The sequence below is a fragment of the Callorhinchus milii genome, unplaced genomic scaffold (genome assembly GCF_018977255.1).
Source record: "Callorhinchus milii isolate IMCB2004 unplaced genomic scaffold, IMCB_Cmil_1.0 Scaffold1, whole genome shotgun sequence".
Taxonomy (NCBI): domain Eukaryota; kingdom Metazoa; phylum Chordata; class Chondrichthyes; order Chimaeriformes; family Callorhinchidae; genus Callorhinchus; species Callorhinchus milii.
In genome coordinates, this window is record NW_024704742.1 from 22,291,094 (window position 1) to 22,309,162 (window position 18,069).

Below are 18,069 nucleotides of genomic sequence, written 5' to 3' on the forward strand. Positions count from 1 at the left end.
GGCTTTTATTAGCTAATTAATGATAATTTATCTGCGTTACTTAATTGAGTAGAGCTATTAGCCTTTAGGAATCTCTGTGCAATGTAAGAATTCTGATTATAATTGTGCTCATTTCATAAAGACTCCTTAAAGAAAGTTCTCTGTCATACTTGCCTGCAAGGCAAGACTGATACTATCCCTCTGAAACGGCCCGCTGTTGTTTTCTTGTTAAAAGCTTCTGTTTAAGCATTCCCCTAGCTTTCACTCTGCTGAGCATTCAGCCCTTACTTGGTTAGTCTTTACCAAGGAATGAACATCTGAATGTTCACTGTGTTAACACATTTCAAAATTAAAAAAAGAAATGCAGACCCATCAGATTTACAACACAAGACATTTTAGGAAGAAGACCTCTTTTGCTATTATGCCCAACCAGTCCTGCACCGTATTGGTTAGAGCACTCCACTCTCAAGTGAGAAGTCCCAGGTTCGATTCCCTTAGGCAAGTTTCCTTTCTTCACACACTTCTGTTTACCAAGCAGTAAGTAGAAACCCGCTTGTTAGTCGATTGGTGGATTGCTTTTCGGAATTAATAATCTCTTCAAAAAAAATAATAATCAGGTCATTCAACCCAGGACTGTTTGTGGGACACTGCTGTGCGCATTTGGCTGCTGCGTTTCACCCAGAAATAAACAGTCAATTCACTTTACAGTATATTCTGTGAATCTCTTTGAGACGTCTCAACGACGTGATAAGGTCCTATGTCAGATGCAACAATTATTATTATTAACCATCCTGTTCCATTATGTTCAACTCAATGCCACCTAGCTCACCAAATCCTTTTATCTCTCAATGAAAATGGATCTCGTAACCTCTGACCCTATTCATATTGTACACCACAATTAGTCAAAAACATTTTTGGGAATTGAAAATCAAAAGTATTATGTAAAAAAAGGAACAGACACAACTTAATTCCTACCATAACATTTATATGTAGGGAATCTATTGGGGTAATAGGGAAAGAAGTACTGAGCACCAGGCATCTTCAGAGTCAAACAATAAACTTTAAATTAAACTAAACCGGCAACACGTGCTGGCAGCTTCTCTGGGAGAACATATACCAAAACCTGATTATAAAACATCCCGCTGAACCCTTTCCTCTCTCCCTTTATGCCAGGTAGTTCTTCCAATTTGGGGAGATTGGACTCTGCCACCACAGGGGACTTGTTCCTTCTGTGCTCTAGAAGTCAAGTGTGATTCCTCATCCTCTCTCTACACTCGGGAACCACCTTCCTCCAAGAGCTCGGGGGTTAGTATGTTTATATTGCTATGTTGCTCTGCACTGCCCTTCCCCTGTCTGGTTATATTGCTATAATAATAGTAATAATAATAATGATCCTTGCATTTGATATACTGCCTTATCACATCGTTGAGATGTCTCAAACGCTTCACAGAATATATTATAAAATGTGTATTTTGTGGGTGAAACTCGGCAGCCAATTGTGCACAGCAGTGTCCCACAAACAGTCATGGGGGGGGAGGGATTATTACCCCGGAAAGCAATCCGCCAATCGACTAACAACTGGGTTCCTACTTACTACCAGGGAAACAGAGATGTGCGGAGTGAAGAAACTTGCCTAAGGTTTTGCCCCACCTAGGAATCGAATCCGGGTCCTTTCGCTTGCAAGGCGAGCGTGCCAACTAATAAGCTACAGGACTGCATATGGGAGCATGGCCCTCATGTTTCCCACATGCAAAGTTTTCACGCATAGTCCGAGTCAATTACTCCCAAGACCATTAATCAAAATGGATAGTATATACAGACCATTAAAAGCCATCGACAGAAAACTAAAAAGATTTCCAAAGCTAGCCTTCCCACAACTTTATTTAAAAGTGCTTATTTTGAAACCAGTCTTGGCCAAAGCTGTCAGTAGCTGGTGAACTGATTAATGAGTTGATCTAATTAAAATAGTATTTTCACGAAATTGGCAGAAAAAGTTTTCCAAAATGTTTCTAAACTAAAGCTAATAAAATGGCACGAATACCAGGTATTCCTATTTGCTGATTGTGTGAAATATGATTTTGTTAACTTCAGTCAGAATATAGGAGCCAAAAATAATGCAATGCGATAATGAATACCTTGTGCTTCTGAAATGAACAAAAAATATATCCACGCACAAGTATATTGTAATGCATGTAACAACAGTTGTGACGGGCCAGTATCCAAATGGAATTGTTTCGATTTGTAATGGGAATGTGCCATCTGTTTTCTTTAAAGGACAAGTGAAACTCCATGAACCATCCGCCCATTGGAGAAGCACTTCACGCTGAGGGTGAAACTTCACTGCTTTAACCAACCACAAAAACAGACATCATATTGAGCTATGAGCTGGGCCAATAGAAAAGTGCGGAAATATTTGCTCCAAATCGCGGGGCATTTGCCGAGTTTTGCGGGGAAATGAGGAGACGCTTGGTGGATTTTGCAGAAAGTTGTGGAGGGTTGATTGGTGCTATTGAGAGATGCATTTTGTGAAACAACCCGGATTAAAACTATAGACATATACTTCCTGAACATGTAGTTATGTTTAAAATACTAAAAATGTTAATTTGATTAGTACAGCATTTACCAAGATTTGGTCGCAGGAGCTCAGGTTTCGCCGGGGGCCGGGTGAAGCCGATTTCCAGCTCGTGCCACTTCCGCAATCCCAACACTCCCTGTGCCACTCACACACCTCTGGAGCTCTGCCCAGAGTAGCAGAGTCGAGCAAACAGCACACAGAGGCCCGAGGCCTAGCACACTCTGTGTACAGGTTTGTAGCGGAGGGGGATGTTTGTAGTGCGCTTGTAGCGGAGGGGCGTTTGCAGCGGATTCCGCCGAAAAAGTGCAGCCACACTTTTCTATTGGCCCAGGCTATGAGCAACGATTAGACAAGCTAGGGCTCGTCACTCTTGAAAGGTGGTCTCAAAGGTGACCTCACAGAGGTAGAGATGATTTTAACTGAGATTGGAAAAGTAAACCCAGAACAGTACTTAGGAATGCACCAAGACAGCAGAACAAAAGGACAGAGTTTTAGAATTGCAAAGGACAATTTCAAGACAGATACTCGGAAGCTTTTCTTCACTCAGAGGGTATCAACGACTGGAACAGGTTGCCAGGAGGGAGCAAGTCCAGGATACTGGAGTTATTTTAAAAAAACAGCTTGACTGCTGTGATGGGGGAATGGGAGAGTGGGTTTTCAGCAAGGATGAGATGGGGAGGGGTTAGATAGCTTAGTACAGAGGTCTAATATTTTGTATGACTGAGTGGAGTTGTGCAGTGGAAGTAGACCTGGTTTCTTACATAATGATAATGTACAAAAGGTGTGTGGGATCACTTGCCTCCCGATTCCTTGCTCTTTTCCAGGCACCTTTTATAGTGTTTTTATATCAATCTATAAACATCTGACACTTATATCAGCAGCCGATCTGTCCTACTATTTAGCCCAGTGTTGAGGGCACCAGTGATATTCACTGCCACTGTTAAGTGGATTACCAGTTACAGCTTCTTTAGTGAATCCAAACCTGGTCCACCACTGCTCATTTACTCAGATAACTTGTTGCACTGCAGTGACTGCTACAATTTTTGATATTCCAATACTGCTTACATGCATAGTAAGGAGTATTGGATGATTGTCTGATGGCAGAAATTTGCCCATAAAAACAGTCACTCCATTTTACAGTATATCCTGTGAAGCACTTTGAGACATCCTCGTGACATGAAAAGTATTATATCAAATGCAAAGATTTTTAATTATTTTATCTCCACCTTAATTTGGATATGTCCAGTAATGTCATAATCTACTGCTCTGTTCCAGTAAAATACGACACTATCAGCCCAGGTTTCTTTGTTGAGTTCAACTGGTATACTGCAAAGTGGCTCAAAAGGCAGTTTCACTTCCATCCCTAGATAGTTGTTAATTATAGACTGACGTTGACTGGCATTTTCACCGGTGATAGTTATCATTTTATACCATGCAATTTTTACCCCTATATTTACAAAAAAATGCTACTCTCCAAACTGACCCTTTAAATTTGCTTTGCCAGAGTATTATTTCTCATTCAAATTAATTGTACGATTTAGTACAATAAAAAGCAATTATTTAGAATTCAACGTTAGTCTAATTCACAACACTGGACATAAAAAATAGAAATAAATAATCCTGGCATGTGATATAGAACTTTATCAAATCATCAAAACATCTCAAGGACTTTACAGGACTTTACCGTAAAATGTATGGACTTGATCAGCTCCAAAATGACTGCCTCTCCCTCTCCGAAGCTAAACCTTCCTAGTTCTACCAACTACAAGCTCCAGTTGATCTAAAACATTGTTGCAAGCCCTTCACTCCACTGGATCCTGTTCTTCTAGATCATGTGGATTCCTGTAACTCAATGGTTAGAGCAAGCAAGAGATCTGGGTTCGATTCCCGGCAGGGCAAAACCTTGGCCAAGTTTCCTTATTCCACACGCCTGATAATAATCCCTCAAGAAAAAAACAATAATATATTGGTCACTTCAAGCCACGACTGTTCGTGGGACACTGCTGTGCGCAATTGCCTGCCGCGTTTCGCCCACAAATATAGTAGATTCACTTTACAGTATATTCTGTGAAGCGCTTTGAGACGTCTAGAAGATGTGAAAAGTACTATATCAAATGCAAGGATTATTATTAATATTATTATAACTTCAATATTTTCACAAGCGGCTATCAATCCCTTTAAGCCTGAGTACCTCCCTATTTCTGTGATGTTCTCGCAACACTCTTCTGCTTGCTCCTTCCACTTGGTTAACTTGGCCTTGCTGCATGGCACCTGCCCATGCAATCATTGCTGAGGCTTCAAGTACTGTGCCTCTGACCTCTGGACTCCCTCCCTCTACCCTTCCATCTTGTTTTCCCCTCTCTCTTCCCACCTAAAAATGTAATTCTCTGACCCTGCCAATAGCCACTTTCTCCTTCCCCCACTACTCAACAGCGAACCCCCACTATGAAGGGCTCCAAAATGTGGAGTGCACTATATAAATGCAATTTTCTGTATTTGTGGGTTTAACTACTCTTGTAAAAAGGCTCCACAAAATGAACTAAAGCAGTCTTGAACATCAGTCAAAATATTTAAGGAAAACCTTTACTAGACTGTGCTGTGATGTGCTGAGGAGTTACATCCTAACAAAAAAAAGGTAGTTATCGGTTCACCTACAGGAAACTAGATAACTAATTTTATTATTAATATAATGATTGAAACTAATGACAGATCATGTGGTTGTCTTTTTCATCAGGTTCAGATTTAGGTGAGTTGGGTTACACATGCGAAAAATATTACAGATGAGTCTGAAAAACGCATGCAGTATTCTGAAAATCTGTCTCTGGTATAAAATAGAAATGACCGATGCACTTCATCTTCCACTGATTACAGGGAGCTATTAAAAATGATGTTGAAAACAATGCATAAGTGGGAAAGCTCACATTTATCTTGTTTATGATGAAATTACTGGACAGTCCTCAACTGAGTTGTTTATGACTTAAAAATATTCAAACCATCATGCTTTAAATATTGCCATTATCATTTCCAGTCTTCCTGTCTCCACATGCTCCAGGGATTTAAGAGATGAATAGGAGCAATAAGTTCACTTTGCAGAATTAATGCAGTAATTCTTTATCATAAGAATTGAGCATTACCTTAGACTGAGTTTTATGTGAAATGGTTTGAAGCCTCTTTTTTTTAATGATGGCCCTAATTTGTTAACTCCTTTTAAATTATTAATTCCTTTATATTCGAGTAGTTATTACATGTCATAACAGTATATCTATGAGGTGAAATTTAATAGCATCTGCTGAACCTTAGAAATGGGTTTGGGAAGTGAAAAGCTATTAAAAAATTGATAATGAGCTAACTGTTTGCCTCAACAGATTCACAGAAATGACAATTTTAATCACCAAGGGTCTTGCCTTATCCACTTTCAAAGGCACAATGTTTAAATAAACTATTTACACTGTCAGATTTATAGCTTAACACGATTGTCTAGAGACATTTTCTGAAGCATGCTTTACAAAGTCTTTTCAGTAATTGTGTCGAAGAAGGTCTTGACATCAAAACAATACTGGAACAGAGAAGAGATTGCTTGCACTTCGGATAACTTGTCCTCTACTTCGCAAGCCTATTTGTATTTTTTTTTCCGTTTCAAAAGTTTTTCTGTTCAATAAACTGTGAAAGTAACATTGTGTACTATTTTTACTGGTGTATTTCATAACATGTCTGTTTGATGAAAACTGATCAAACATAGATCAATAGGGAAAGTAGAGTATGCAATTATATGCGACTAACGTCTACTATACTAGAAGAATGTGGCTGTCTAAATCCTATTCTTTACCATGCATTGAGAAACAAGGGTCTTGCTTGCTAGAAAACCCAATTATTGTACCTTTCTTGTCCTATGTCCACCATGAGTCTATATGATTAGATCCTTGCAAAAAAACAAGAAAAAGGTCAAGTATTTTAACATTTCAGTTTTGATTCTGGGTGTCCTGCAGAGAAAAATTCAGTCCACACTGCAGAGCTTTAAGAGCAGAATTACTTTGCTGTAGACCTGCCACTTCAGAGTAATTGCAGCTTCAAGACTTGTAACAGTTCTCTCTGTTTCACAGTAAATATAAATAATATAAAAGTAATAAATAGGGATAAAGAAGGAGTTCTTGATCAAAAAGCAGATGAATGAAGAAAAGGTTGGATGGAATTTAAACAAAAGTTTTAAGCTAATGGACAGTAATGAGCCCACACGGAGGCTGAAGCAGTGCTCCTCTTGAAAGCGGAAGTGTTACTACCAAATGACTTTCAGAAGAAAACAGATTGTAATATATACCATGTTTTCAGCACCCACAGTCAATTCACTTTACACTATATTCTACGAAGCGCTTTGAGGCGCTTCAATGACTTGATAAGGCGCTATATTAAATGCAAGGATTATTATTATACTGTATTATTATTTAAGCAGAACAACCTAACATTATTAAAGTGCTAATCAAATGCAGTAAAACTTTTAAAATTGATAACCTCTTGTGAGGAAAACTTGCTTAAGATAAGTGAACATTACGTTTGTAAGACAGCATGGAACAACTAATATGTCATCTTATCTGTGCGGTTGGTCTGTAATCTATTTAGCGGTTTAATAATTCATTTCTAGACTAATCTATTTTGCCTAATTGATGGATGGTACTTTACAAAGATACTACACATACTAGATACTTGTTATTGGTGATATACTCACACTTTGTCAATACACTCTGTCATTTTATGCTGTAGTTTTATTCTACTGTTCAGGAAAAAACAATAAAATCTACTAAATGAAAAATGGAGTACATTTAATTTTATGCACATAAAAACTACTGAAGGAAGTGATTGGAGCTTACATCAAAATACACCTATGTTGTTGAAAGTAAAATTGCAATTGTTAGTTTATTAGTACTAAACTTTATGATACTCAAAACCTTTAGTTTCATTACTCCACATGCCTTTGTTTATCTAGTATTAAGTAGGAACCTATTTGTCAGTTGATTGGCAGATCGCTTTCCCAGGGTAATAATTCCTTCAAAAAAAATGTGGTAACTCAATCCACCACTGTTTGTGGGACATCGCTATGCGTAATTGGCTCCACTCATTGGATGAGAAATTAAACTAAAGTCCTGTCTGCCTGTTCAGGTAGATGTTAAAAAAGACATCTGAAACGAGAAAGGAGTTGCTTTTGGTGTACTGGCCAATAATCCTCCAGCTAAATTGATCATTCACCTGCTGTTTGTGGGACATCGCTATATCAAATGAAAGTATTATTATCCCCATTCTCTCTGACATGTTTGTTTCAATTATTGCAAGCCAAGAATGGGCTACTCCACCATTGGACTTCGAGTACGTGGAATATTGTCTTGCCTTAAAAACAAGCTTAAAGTTGTTATCCTGCAAATCGAATGCGACAATTGAAAAGGGTGTTGAGAGAGTGCAGGGGCGGGGGTGAGATCTCCACCTCCAGAACACAAGGATATTAATATATCACAACACTATACCACTCAGTTGCTTCTATGTGCATGATTTTCCCATTGTTTCTGTGGTTAGACTGGTGGTATTCTCACACAAGCATGACAGAATATGATTGTTTACACTGACATGTGTCAGCCTGGTTCAGTTGGCAGTACTCTTGCCTCTGAGTCCGAAGGTTGTGGGTTCAAGACCCATGTTGGGTCTTGAATTCACATAGTATAAGTTGACACTCCAATGCAGTCCTGGGGGTTTATTGCATTGTCAGAGGTGCTGTCCTTTGGATGAGAAATTAAACTGAGGCCAGGACCGCTTTCCTGCACCTCCGCCACATTGTCCGCCTCTGACTGTACCTTACTCCAAATGCAGCCGAAACCCTCTTGCATGTGTTGTCATCTCCCGCCTGGATTACTCAAACGCACTCCTTGCCGGTCTCCCCAGCTCCACTATTCAAAAGATCTAGCTTATTCAGAACCCTGCCGCCCGCATACTGACCTGGACCAAACTCCGTACCCACATCTCACCAGTTCTGGCCAGGCTTCACTGGCTCCCATCACTGAATGAATCAATTTCAAGATCCTCACACTAGTACTCAAATCCCTTCACTCTCTGGCACCTCTCTACCTCGCTGACCTTCTCACTCCTCATTTCCACCACCCGGCGCTTCCGCTTGACTGGCACAGGCCTCCTGCTTATCCCTCGCACCCTCTGCCCAACAATCGGAGGTCGTGCTTTCAGCCACTACGCTCTGAAACTCTGGAACATTCTTCCTCAATCCCTCCACCTTGCCCCCTCACTCCCCTTTTCAAGGGCCACCTGAAAACCTTCCTCTACGACTGTGCTTACGGCCACCTCACCCAACCCTCCCCCCAGCTCGGAGTCAGGCTCTGCCACTGTTAAGCTCTGAGATGATAACCTGCATGGAGGACATTATATACGTGCAAGTTGTTATTTAGAGGCCCTGTCTGCCAGTTCAGGTGGATACTAAAGATCCCATGGCATTATTCGAAAAGAGAAGGCATTGTCTCCTGGTTTCCTGGCCAACAATCCTCCAAATTGAAATTGGTCTTTTCTTTCATGACTAGTTGTGGAAAGTTGCTGAGTGCAACTCAACTGCTATATTCGCTTACAAATACACAGTCACGACACTTCACAGTAAATCCTGTGAAGCGCTTTGGGATATGAAAAGTGCTATACCAAATGCAAATATTATTATCATTTATTTATGAAATATAAATACTTTATGTAGTCCTTCAAGAGGTAGATTAACTCTTAATACAAATACAGTCCAAAACAACTATCCAAAGCTTAAATGTTGATTAATCTTTGCTCTGCAATGCCAGCAAATTGTGATCTGTATTTCACCAGGAATAGTACCACAATATAGAGAATGAAATGCTTACCATCTTGATTGTCTTTAGTCAAGAAAATTGAAAATGAATACACTGAACGATCACATCCTTACTGTGTTTTCAGTGAGAGTGTAGAGAAATAACTGGAGGGCAGAAACAGTCCACAATCTACACCAGTGAAATGCACTGTATTTTAAAAGCTAGAATACTCTTATTAATTTCCAAGGAGTCCCATGTATAATTAGAAGAATCAGTTTCACTTATAAGTAGCATTGTGTAATTCATACCTCTAATCTCACTGTTGCACATTGTTCATTGGATTATGTTAGTCTGACATCTTATCCTTCATCATTTATTACTGACAATGTTCTACTTCTGGAGCTAACAAACAGTATGCTGCTAAATAAATGAGGCTGTTGTATTACAACACCTTTAGTGAATACTGTAACTCTAAGTGTATTAACATAGAAAATGGGTTACTGAACAGGAGTGGATTGGATTTGCCTGCTTAATTGAATATAATGTACATAATTGGCATTTTTTTTAATTAGAAGCATTATTTTCATGAATAACCCTCAAACGCTTTATTTTTTCAGCATCGCAAATATTTCTATTCAAGTATTTTTTCAACTGATATACCACATAGACAATGATATTCAATAAGTGATCTGATCCCTCAATTGCACCCACATATGTTGCTCTTGAGAAAAATCAATAAAAACTGCACATGGGCGGTTCATCTTATGTCACCCTCTGACTTTCCTTCCATCTGTGGTAGATTCGCCTCTCCTTGATGACACAGAAGAAGCTGGGAATTTATCATGTGGAGAAAAACAGGTGTGAGGAAACATCCTGACACTGTACAACCAGACCTGCACATGGTCCTATTTATATAATAATTTACTGTTTTGATTTTCCACACTAGAGCTTTGACCACAGCATTTTACATCACAACAGTACAGAGAGGATTATTCTTTGAAGCGCGCAACAGTTTCAAATTTTTAAAAAAAAAACTGATAAAGGAGACGGGATTATTCACCATGAAATAGATGTTGGTATAACCTGGGAGTCATCTTATGATAACGGAACATATTTATCTAAATCGAGTGTTGTGATCGGTCGTCATTCAGACAGCACTTCTCTTTGTTGAAGGGCATGTTCTTTGTCATTTTTAATACCCATGAAGAATGGCCTCTGAGCAATCGGTCTGTTCTTCAAGGGTGTTATACAATTCCACAAAGAACAAAGCCCCTTGAAAGAGATGTATGCAAAGTCTGGATATACATGGAATCATCTGGTAACGTCACTTAAGGCCTCAGGGGTTCACCATTTAATCGTCGCTTGGTTTGGGGCTTAATTAGGTGGTAAGATTTCTGGCTTCATGTCTAAACTGGGTTATTAAATTCCAGAATCAGGGAATCTTTTGAAATTATGCACCATTTTGCAAAAAAAACAACACAGCCAAAAATGTTATCAATACAATTGGCGAAATGTAGGAAAATTTAGCCAATCGTTTAAATCTGCGATAAAACTGACTGCTATATAATGGAATATGAAAATATCTTACTCTGAAATACAATATGTCTTCATTTATTGAAAAGACAAAAACAGAGCAAGGAACAAAAACAACAACAACAAGATTCCATTTATAGAGCGCCTTTCACGTCGGGAGGACGTCCCAAGGCACTGAAAGAAAAACTTAAACCTAAGTGCAGTGCTTTTGATGATGTGTGCTTATAATGGGAAAATCCCATCAAAATGGAATATTGTGAAAGCCACCATACATGAATTGATAAGACCTTCTTTCACTCCAATTTTTTAAAAAAACTTAATAATAACTTTTTCATTGAAAAACATTCTATAAAATGAAATGCTGAACAATTAAATTAAATCAACATTAACAAAAGTAAAAGGTTTGTGTTAAAATGGCTACTCTGCTTCTTCCTGACTTGTGGTAAGATGCTTCAACACATGAAATTACCAAAAGATTTTACAGTACAGCTCACCTGAGACTTTAAACTTTTAAAATAAAAACATCCAAGGTCTAATTAATAATAATCTTTCATTTGATAATAACGCCTTTCTCGTCGGGAGAGCATCTGAAATTGGTGACTGCAGTTTCAGCCACTATGCCCTGAAACTCTGGAACACTCTTCCTCTATCCCACCGCCTTGTCCCTTCTTCCCCATCTTCAGATCGCGCCTGAGGACCTTTCTCTGAGATCTTTATTGTCCCTCTGAACTGGCAGACTGGACCTTGGTTTTGTATCACATCTGGATTGTGCCTCGAATAATGCAGCCCCCACTCAGCACAGCAATGGAATGTCAGCCTAGAAAGTGAACTTAAAGTCTTGACATAGGACTTGAACCTATAACCTTCTGAAACAGAGGCTACAAATTGAGCAAGCCTGACACCACAAATAACATACCTTGCATTTATGTCTTGTGCACGTAAATTAATTCATTTGTACAGATGACAACATTTAATAGGACCTATGGCAAATGGGGTGAAGTCCTTCATTTTGCACATTTTCTCAGAATTGAATTTAAAGCTATGCAGCAACAACAAGTTGCATTTATATAGTGCCTTTCACATCGGGAGGACGTCCCAAGGCGCTGGACAGCGAAGGGTTTGCACCCGAGTCAATAGTCAAAAGGAGTGGAGGGCAAGGAAGAGGGGGAGGTGATGGTGGGATGACCAAAGGCATGATCAAAGAGGAAGGTCTTGATATGGGCCATGAAGAAAGCAAGGGAGAGGGGGGAGGACTCTGCTATGGAAAGGTTGAAGGGACGACCGCTGATGGTGGGGCAGGCAGGGCAGGGGTGTGGGGCAGGGCAGGGGTGTGGGGCAGGGCAGTGCCCGCTGAGTGGAAGGAGCGGACAGGTTGGTAATTTTTTTAGGAGGTTGCATAGGTAGGGAGGGCTTTAAAAATGAGGCCAAGGTTCTTGAACTCGATCTTCTGGGAGATGGGGAACCAGTGAAGCCGGATGCGGATGTGGGTGATCGGCTCACGGAGCTCAAGTGTGGGAGAGGACATGAGCTGCAGAGTTCTGAATGCAGTTTGTGGAGGGAAGAGTTTTGAAGTCTGGCGAGCAGGGACCTAGTCAAGTCTGGACATAATGAAAGCATGGATGAGGGTGCTGGCAGGGGAGGGGAGAGGTACGTGAGGGGAGAGGTACGTGGCACAACCACACTGCTTTATTAAAATCAATTAAAAAAGTAACCAAAAAAGGGTAGCTTTGGAATTATTTTTCAATTTCAATTGTTTTATTCTCTAAGGTCTAAAAATGCAAAGATTGCTGAATGAATTTAAAGTGCTGTTTTTTTCATGCTGCCATACTCAACGTCTCGTTTATGATTTTGTATCTTGAGTGACTGGACTAACATGTTTTTATATAGGGAGTTCATGACTCACAATCAAGGTGTTTATTTCTGTAATTTTCTACATAACTAAGCCAAAATACTACTGGTTGTCACATTTTAATTATTTTATGTCTATAATTTTTGCTGAGGCAATGAAAGATAAAAGATGGAGCCAATGTCTCCATAATTTATGTAGAATATATAATATACATGATGATTGTCACATCTAATGCTAAAGGTGAATTATAACTGTGTGGACAAAGGGACATAATGGAAATCAAAAATTCTCCAGTTTATTAGATTGACCCTTACTTACGCTGTAGTACATTGGGGAGGAGGAAGGGTGGGGGATTCATAGATTTAATAAATTTCCTAGCCTTCATAGTATGAGCTTACAGTGGTAAACTCTACAAAGCACAGTTTTTTGTTCAATGTTTAATTATGCCATAAAATAAAATTGAAGGGACATGCTGATTTGGATATCAGTCTGGATATGCTTAATAGAGATAATATTTTTTCTATTCTTTTTCCTTCTTTATATCACCCCATTTTCCATCTATGCGACCAGCTTAGTGACTTCCTCCTAGTTCCCAATGATATTCTGCAACTGGCAATCAGGAAGTATAGGGAGGTCAGATGTGTAACAAGACTTTCAATACTATTCCCACACCCCCATTCCACTAAGTGTTTAGCTTTTATTTGACACGGCGATCACCAAACAACATAGCACAAGTTGGGAACTTAATTTGCAGGGACTCACTGAGACAAACCCACATCCTAGCACTCTTTGGAGCACCAATACTCTGCACCCACACCCGTTGCCACCTATACATTACTCTTCAGCACTTGTTCGTAAAGTCAAGAAATACTTTGTCAATAAAGAAATTATTCATTTTTTAACAATAATAATCCTAGCATTTGACATAGCATTTTATCACATCTTCGAGACGTCTCAAAGAGTTTCACAGAATATACTGTAAAGTGAATTGACTGCATATTTTATGGGTGAAACTGACTTGTTTTATACAACCTTTAATAAGAAAGAAGTTGTGTAAAATAAGCCATTATCTAGTGACAACTGTTTTTCACAATAGGCAGAGAATGAGACTGGTATGGTTATTTTTCCAGCTTCCATTACTTCACAGGGAGGAAAACATACAGTACTTGGCATGTTTTTGTAATCATCTTAAAATCAATATTCTGGAACAAAGCAGGGCACCAGCTATACTTATTGCATTTGACATCTGAGACTGAAAATCATAACTCCAGTCAATTAGCAGTATTCATGCTCGTGCCCGATGGCCCTGCTTTTAACCCATTAATCTGTCTACCTTTTCTCGTCCCTATATGCACCGGGTTGTTTTAGTTTCCAAAATTCAACAAATTCAACCTGTCCATTCAATATTTATGGACATTTTACTTAAATGAAAAGTGACTTAAAATAACAGAGCCATGTTTCTTCACTTGCAATGCTCTTTGTACTATTGGCATTACATGGTAAAATGCAACAGTTATTGACCTCTCATTTCTGTGGTATATCGAGGTTCTGACAGCCGTCAATACCCAGGATCTGATTTCTTTATTTGAGCTCCACGGTACAAGCGCTGCACACATCCCTGTATTTAAAGCGGTTTGTTGCGAGGTCTGTAGTTTTGCTTCACCAACTCAATTATTGCATTCTTGAACTGCAATGTGTTTACTTGCGGACACTGAGGCAGTCGGTGGGAAGGTATTGATCAGAGTATAACGTCACGGGCAGGCGCGAGTGCAGGATGAAAAGTGTTTCCTGCTTAATGGCCTGTTTTTTAAGTAGGTGGGAACGGCTCCTAATTAGCCAACAATTCCTGAATAACTCAGTTTCCCTCCCTCAAAATCCCCCCTACCCCCTCCCCCTTGGTCACCAGCTGCCAATCTGTCCTGTTTCAGAGAGTTCATGCTTACCGCAGCGAAAGCCTTTGTAAAAAGAGGACTCCTGGGGCCTCGACTGCCTGGGTGCAGCCTGCTGCCTGCGCTGACTAGCAACTGTCAGTTTATTTTATCTCAACCTTTTCATCATACTGAAGAAACTGGTTGGCTCGAGCCACCTGAGAGGTCTGAAGATTCAGTACCTACATGTCATTAGCCAGGATAGCTTAGTGTCTCCCTGGCAGCAACTGATCTGAACGTTTCCCAAAATATAACCTTGAAAATATAAATATATATGTATATAAATATATATAAATATATATGAAAATATAACCCTTCGTTTGACGAAGGAATTGGCAACACTTAAGGCTGATGGTATATTTGTCACCAAAAAAGGCATGTGCATACACGCACAGGCACTCTTTAGCTACAAGCATTTAAATTCTGTGCTCAGAANTTTTTTTGTAATCCCGATAAGTATTTATTATGCTTTAGTAAACAGTCACGTAGTCTAAGATGACACTTCAATGCAACACTGGGGCTGTTGCATTGTTCAAGGTGCTGTCCTTCGGATGAAATGTTAAACCGAGGTCCCGTCTACTGTTCAGGTGGACGTTAAAGATCCCAAGGCGTTATTCTAAAAGAGAAAGGAGTTTTTCCCGGTGTCCTGGCCAACAATCTCGCCAAATAAAGTGGGTCACTCACTCCATGACAGTTTGTGAGACATTGCTGTGCGCAAATAGCTGCCGCATTTCAGCCACAACAATCCACGTTACCATTATAAATAATGTAAAAAAATACTCACATGAAAGTAATCTACGGGTATCTCCTCACTAGCAACAATCCTTACCACATATTTACTTTCCTTTTAATATCAGATATCTACTAGATATTGAATGGATGAAGTATCTATGGGTCTGAAAATGCAACGTTTCCTCAGTTGTGAAAAAGTCTGACAATAGATCAGAAAATCAGCCTTCACGTTTGCCTTTTTTTGAGAAAAAAAGAAAACAGCAGAAATCCCACTGTTTCTATCGTACACCAAAAGCCACAGTTAATGACGTGAATTCTGTTTCACGAATGTCAGATTTTCAATCCTAACATTAACTTTCTATAATGTCTCACAAACTGCCATGGAGTGAGTGACCCATTTTATTTGGCGAGATTGAAAGGAGAGGAAGAAGTCCAATTTTGAATAAAAGCTAGTCAACAAAATATGTGTGTACTATGAATAGATGAGGGGAAAGAGGTGACAATGTGTGTGTATATATATATATTGCAATAGAAGTTTCTGCAAGCTAGCATGATCCTATTAGTAATCCTATCATAGTATGTGCAGGTTATAATCTTTATAGTCTAGATGTCAGTTTCACCACTTCCATTATATCATTAAAATTATATTTTGCAATCATTAAACAACTGCACCTTTAGAGCTCCAGCCAATTTTAAGAGGAATGTCACTCATCTTTAGCATCTTAAAAAATAAAATAACTACCACTAATGTTAAAAGCCTCCCTCCCAACACCCCCTGGTCTACACTTGTTATGTTTTGTTTAGAATATACTCAGTGAGTGCCAATGATATAATCAGAAGAACAGACGAGTGGGAGTTTCTGAGCTCAGAAGTGTAGCTGAGTTGAATTAATATATGCAGTTGAATTATCACTGAGGTGCTCCTGGGTTAATAACTGCATTTCTGCAGATATTAATTCAGCCCCTTTGTACTGACGTGCTCAGTAAATTCTGTCTACAAATCTGTCTGATAAACTACCAATTCACACTTTTTAAACAAAAGCCTGTCAACAAAATAATAATAATCATGATAATAATCCTTGCATTTGATATAGGGCCTTTCACATTGTCGAGACATCTTAAAGCGGTTCATAGGATATGATGTAAAGTGTTTGACTGGGTATCTTGTGAGCGAAACAAAAGTCAGTTTTGTACAGCAATGTCTCACAAACAGCCATGTAGTGAGTGGCCAATTTTATTTGGGAGAATGTTGGCCAGGCCACCGGGAGAAACTCCCTTCTCTTTTCGAGTACTGCCATAGGATCTTTCACGTCCACCTGAACAGGCAGACAGGATCTCATTTTAACATCTCATCCGAAGGATGACATGGAAAACGTTAGTAAATCTCAATTATCCTAACATCACAGAAAGCTTAACAAATTTGAAAAGGAGGACATTTGCCTTATTGTGTTTGTACCAGTGCTGGATCTCCCAATCCTACTCTATTCCCATTCCACTGCAATTTTGTTGTATCATCCAATAATATTTCTCGTCAGACATTTATCCTATTCCCTTCCAAACTGTTTGTGACTGAGTTTTAAAAAGACAACACATCCACAGGAATAATAATATTCCTTGCATTTAATACAGCGCCTTATCATATAATTGAGACATCTCGAACAACTTCACAGAATATATCGAAAATGGATTGAATATAATTTGTCGGCCAAAAATACACAGTAAGATCTAACATATACTGATTGCTAATGATAGTAAACCTTTTGTTTGTACTTATAATATGGATTTCGTATTACAAGCATGGACTCTGTTAGTGATAGCAAACTGCATATTACTCCTACTTTTCACTTATATAGACCAGAGTTCCTGCTGGGATGTTTAAGATGTTTACTTGAATAAATATTATTTTGAATGCAAAAAAGAACAATGATGTTAACCAGGAGTATGTCTGTAGGGTTTTTCATTTGGACCTCACATGGATTTTCAAATACTCGCTGTCCTAATGAGCTACGCACCACCTTATACTAAATAGCTCCGCATTTTAGATTACAAATAAAAACTGTTGTTTCATCCTTATTTTAAAATGACCATGATAAATTTTAATATTGTTTATTCCCTCAATTTAAAACAAAAATAATGTAAGTCATTATCATCAGAGGAAATGGATTCAAAGTGGGTAGCATTAGGCACAGCCATTAACCCAGGGTGCTTCAATGATTAACTCATTTTAATTGTGTGTATTAAATCAGTTCCCTCACGCTGTGGAGTTGAAATTCCACCTGGGTTTAGGTAGTCTCTGTTTTTGCAGTATTCTAGCACATCCGGAATTTGTCAATTTTTTAATACAGTCCTAATTTGCTAAATTTTACAGTCTCTGAAATTCTACATAAATAGAATAAATAGACGGATGGAATTTCTATCCAAAAGTCTCCGTATCTGCTCCTTGCTCAACAATTACTCCTCAGACATTTATGCAATTCCCTTCCAAACTGTTTGTAACTGAGTTTTAAAAAAAACACATTTAATTTTACACAAGATACCACAAACCATTTGGACTTTTTACCATTAAAATATCGACTGTCACTTTTTAACTATTGAAACTTGTAGGCAATGAAACTCACGCATCTATCATAGAGTAAACATAAACATCTATCATGTTTACTAA

The 18,069-nt window shown here is 38.8% G+C and overlaps 1 protein-coding gene across 1 annotated transcript in view; it reads right to left on the reverse strand.

Moving 5' to 3' along the window:
* Positions 1-18,069, reverse strand: part of ttc29 (tetratricopeptide repeat domain 29) — a 110,107-nt gene that overhangs the window by 16,559 nt on the left and 75,479 nt on the right. The window lies entirely within an intron of this gene.